The 5,000-nt window shown below is 47.2% G+C and overlaps 1 protein-coding gene across 1 annotated transcript in view; it reads left to right on the top strand.

Moving 5' to 3' along the window:
* Window positions 1-5,000, top strand: part of LOC116361510 (protein sidekick-1) — a gene marked incomplete at its 5' end in the record, with an annotated part of 60,930 nt that overhangs the window by 46,101 nt on the left and 9,829 nt on the right.

Raw genomic sequence — 5,000 nt, 5'->3', positions numbered from 1 at the left:
CCTCCTCTCTCTTCCTCCTCTCCCTTTCTTCTTCTCTTCCTCCTCTCTTCCTCTCTCTCCTTCTCTTCCTCCTCTCTCTTCCTCCTCTCCCTTTCTTCTTCTCTTCCTCCTCTCTCTTCCTCTCTCTTCCTCTCTCTCCTTCTCTTCCTCCTCTCTCTTCCTCCTCTCTCTTCCTCCTCTCCCTTTCTTCTTCTCTTCCTCCTCTCTCTTCCTCTCTTCTCCTTCTCTTCCTCCTCTCTCTTCCTCCTCTCCCTTTCTTCTTCTCTTCCTCCTCTCTCTCCTTCTCTTCCTCTCTTTTATTGTCTTTCCTCTCTTCCTGTCTTTCTGAATCTGTCATGACGTCTGTTGTTTCTGCCCTACAACTGCTATTCCTTTATCACTCATTCTCTCTCTCTCTCTGTGTGTGTGTGTGTGTGTGTGTGTGTGTGTGTGTGTGTGTGTGTGTGCGTGGCGTGGGCTCGATTCTGTGTTGAAGCTGATGTGACACGTCAGCATCTAAATTAAGCGCCTGACACAGAATCACTTCTGACACACACACACGTACACACACACACACACACACACACACATACACACACACACACACACACCCGTACACAGACTATAGTCTCTCTCTCTATAGCATGTCTTAATGTTACTCAGTTCCTTTGGCTTTGATGCCTCATGATTGAGCTCTGTTCAAGTAGACTGCTGTGCTGTGGTCTGAAGTTGCTGTTGCTGTGGTCTGATAGGGGTGTCAGTGGGCTGACTGTGAACGCTCTGAGAGACTCTGGGTTGAGGTCAGTGATAAAGTAGTCTACAGTACTACTGCCAAAAGATGAGCTATAGGTGTACCTAACATAGGAGTCCCCTCGAAGCCTACCATTTACTATGTACATACCCAGCGTGCAACTGAGCTGCAGGAGTTGTGACCCGTTTTTGTTGGTTATGTTGTCATAGTTGTCATAGTCTCTCTCTCTCTCTGTCTCTCTCACTCTGTCTCTGTCTCTGTCCTTCCTTCTCTCTCTCTCCCTCCCTCTCTCTCTCTCTGTCTCTATGTCCCTCCCTCTCTCTGTCTCTCTCTGTCTCTGTGTCCCTCCCTCTCTCTCCCTGTCTCCCTCTCTCTCTGTCTCTATGTCCCTCCCTCTCTCTGTCTCTTTCTGTCTCTGTGTCTCCCTCCCTCTCTCTGTCTCTATCTGTCTCTGTGTCACTCACTCTCTCTGTCTCTCTCTGTCTCTATGTCCCTCCCCCTCTCTCTGTCTCTCTCTCTCTCTCTGTCTCCCTCCCTCTCTCTGTCTCTCTCTGTCTCTATGTCCCTCCCTCTCTCTGTCTCTCTCTGTCTCTGTGTCCCTCCCTCTCTCTCCCTGTCTCCCTCTCTCTCTGTCTCTCTCTGTCTCTGTGTCTCTCACTCACTCTCTCTCTCTCTCTCTCTTTGTCTCTCTCTCCTCTCTCTCTATCTCTATCTCTCTCTCTCTGTCTGTCTCTCTCCCTCCCTCTCTCTCTGTCTCTGTGTCCCTCCCTCTCGGTATGTCTCTCTCTGTCTCTCTGTCTCTCGCTCGCTCTCTATCTTTCTCTCTGTGTCTCTCACTCACCTTCCCTCTCTCTCTCTTTCTCTGTCTTTCTCTCTTGCCACCTCCCCTTCTCAATTAAGTTTGCATACTTTAGTTATTTGTGGTGTGATACTATATAATATACTTTATGCAATGATTGTTTAGTTTTTTTACTTTCAAAGCCACCATTCATGTCTGTGTGTTTTATGCCAATGTGTTGAAGTCTTCCAATATACAGTATACATGTAGACAAGCTGAAATAAAAATTCCCTCTCCTTCTCCCTCCTTCCCCTCCCCCTTCATCCAACCAATCCCCCTCCCTCTCTGCTTCTGTCAGTGAGGAACCGTGTCTCTCAGGGTAAGACAACCAGCTCGTTCTCTCTTTTATCTCACTATCCATCAATGCCTCGTTCCGTTGCTCTCTCTCCCTCCTCTCTCTTTCTCTCTGCCCTCCTCTCTCTTTCTCTCTCTCCCTCCTCTCTCTTTCTCTCTCTCTTTCTCTCCCTCCTCTCTCTCTCTCCTTCCTCTCTCTTTCTCTCTCTCTTCTTCTCTCTCTCCTCCTCTCTCTTTCTCTGTCTCTCTCTCTCTCTCTCTCTCTCTCTCTCTCTCTCTCTCTCTCTCTCTCTCTCTCTCTCCCCCCTCTCTCTCTCTCCCTCCTCTCTCTCTCTCCTCTCCCTCCTCTCTCTCTCTCCTCTCCCTCCTCTCTCCCTCTCTCTCTCCCTCCTCTCTGTCTCTCTCTCTCCCTCCTCTTCCTCTCTCTCCATCCTCTCTCTCTCTCCCTCCTCTCTCTCTCCCTCCTCTCTCTCTCTCCCTCCTCTCTCTTTCTCTCTCTCTCCCTCCTCTCTCTTTTCTCTCTCTCTCTCTCCCTCCTCTCTCTCTCTCTCCCTCCTCTCTCTCTCTCCTCTCCCTCCTCTCTCTCTCTCTGTCTCTCTCTCTCTTTCGCTCTCTCTCTCTCTCCCTCCTCTCTCTTCTCTCTCTCCCTCCTCTCTCTCTCTCTCTCTCCCTCCTCTCTCTCACCCTCCTCTCTCTCACCCTCCTCTCTCTCTCTCTCTCTCTCTCTCTCTCTCCCAACTGAAGGCCATAGACTTGTATCATAAAGATATGTTAAGTGTCCCCCTTCCTCCTTTCTGTCCTCACACATTCAGTGTTCTCCTCTCTACCTCAGTGTTCTCCTCTCTACCTCAGTGTTCTCCTCTCTACCTCAGTGTTCTCCTCTCTACCTCAGTGTTCTCCTCTCTACCTAAGTGTTCTCCTCTAAGTGTTCTCCTCTCTACCTCAGTGTTCTCCTCTCAGTGTTCTCCTATCTACCTCAGTGTTCTCCTCTCAGTGTTCTCCTCTCTACCTCAGTGTTCTCCTCTCAGTGTTCTCCTCTCTACCTCAGCGTTCTCCTTTCTACCTCAATGTTCTCCTCTCTGTGTTCTCCTCTCTACCTCAGTGTTCTCCTTTCTACCTCAATGTTCTCCTCTCAGTGTTCTCCTCTCTAACTCGGTGTTCTCCTCTCTACCTCAGTGTTCTCCTCTCAGTGTTCTCCTCTCAGTGTTCTCCTCTCTACCTCAGTGTTCTCCTCTCAGTGTTCTCTTCTCAGTGTTATCCTCTCAGTGTTCTCCTCTCAGTGTTCTTTTCTCTACCCCAATGTTCTCCTCTCAGTGTTCTCCTCTCAGTGTTCTCCTCTCTACCTCAGTGTTCTCCTCTCAGTGTTCTGCTCTCAGTGTTCTCCGCTCAGTGTTCTCCTCTCAATTTTCTACTCTTTAACTCAATGTTCTCCTCTTTAAATCAATGTTCTCCTCTCTAACTCGGTGTTCTCCTCTCTACCTCAGTGTTCTCCTCTCAGTGTTCTCCTTTCTACCTCAGTGTTCTCCTCTCAATATTCTCCTCTTTAACTCAATGTTCTCCTCTTTAACTCAGTGTTCTCCTCTCTAACTCAGTGTTCTCCTCTAAGTGTTCTCCTCTCTAACTCAGTGTTCTCCTCTCTAACTCAGTGTTCTCCTCTCTAACTCAGTGTTCTCCTCTAAGTGTTCTCCTTTCTACCTCAATGTTCTCCTCTCAATATTCTCCTCTTTAACTCAATGTTCTCCTCTAACTCAGTGTTCTCCTCTCTAACTCAAACTCAGTGTTCTCCTCTAAGTGTTCTCCTCTCTAACTCAGTGTTCTCCTCTCTAACTCAGTGTTCTCCTCTCTAACTCAATGTTCTCCTCTCTAACTCAGTGTTCTCCTCTCTAACTCAGTGTTCTCCTCTCTAACTCAGTGTTCTCCTCACTAACTCAGTGTTCTCCTCTCTAACTCAGTGTTCTCTTCTATAACTTAGTGTTCTCCTCACTAACTCAGTGTTCTCCTCTCTAACTCAGTGTTCTCTTCTATAACTCAGTGTTCTCCTCTCTAACTCAGTGTTCTCCTCTAAGTGTTCTCCTCTCTAACTCAGTGTTCTCCTCACTAACTCAGTGTTCTCTTCTCTAACTCGGTGTTCTCCTCTCTAACTCAGTGTTCTCTTCTATAACTCAGTGTTCTCTTCTATAATTCAGTGTTCTCTTCTATAACTCAGTGTTCTCTTCTATAACTCAGTGTTCTCCTCTCTAACTCAGTGTTCTCCTCTCTAACTCAGTGTTCTCCTCTCTAACTCAGTGTCTCTTCTATAACTTAGTGTTCTCTCACTAACTCAGTGTTCTCCTCACTAACTCAGTGTTCTCTTCTATAACTCAGTGTTCTCCTCTCTAACTCAGTGTTTCTCCTCTAAGTGTTCTCTTCTATAACTCAGTGTTCTCCTCTCTAACTCAGTGTTCTCCTCTAAGTGTTCTCTTCTATAACTCAGTGTTCTCCTCTCTAACTCAGTGTTCTCTTCTATAACTCAGTGTTCTCCTCTCTAACTCAGTGTTCTCTTCTATAACTCAGTGTTCTCCTCTCTAACTCAGTGTTCTCTTCTATAACTCAGTGTTCTCTTCTATAAATCAGTGTTCTCCTCTCTAACTCAGTGTTCAAACACATTTACATAAGTATTCAGACTCTTTACTCAGTACTTTGTTGAAGCACCTTTGGGAGTGATTACAGCATTGAGTCTTCTTGGATATGTCGCTACAAGCTTGGCACACCTGTATTTGGGGAGTTCCTCCCATTCTTCTCTGCAGATCCTCAACCCTCTGGTTGGATGGGGAGCATTGCTGCGCAGCTATTTTCAGGTCTCTTTAGAGATATTTGATCGGGTTCAAGTCCAGGCTCCAGCTCGGCCACTTAAGGACATTCAGAGACTTGTCCTGAAGCCACTCCTTCATTGTCTTGGCTGTGTGCTTAGGGTCATTGTTCTGTTGGAAGGTGAACATTCGCTCCAGTCTGAGGTCCTGAGCGGTCTGGAGCAGGTTTCCATCAAGGATCTCTCTGCACTTTGCTCTGTTCATATTTCCTTCGATCCTGACTAGTCTCCCAGTCTCTGCTGCTGTGAAAAGCATCCCCACAGCATGATGCTGCCACCACCATGCTTGG

Source organism: Oncorhynchus kisutch, unplaced genomic scaffold (genome assembly GCF_002021735.2).
Source record: "Oncorhynchus kisutch isolate 150728-3 unplaced genomic scaffold, Okis_V2 scaffold723, whole genome shotgun sequence".
NCBI lineage: Eukaryota > Metazoa > Chordata > Actinopteri > Salmoniformes > Salmonidae > Oncorhynchus > Oncorhynchus kisutch.
This window is presented reverse-complemented; position numbering and strand designations above follow the sequence as displayed.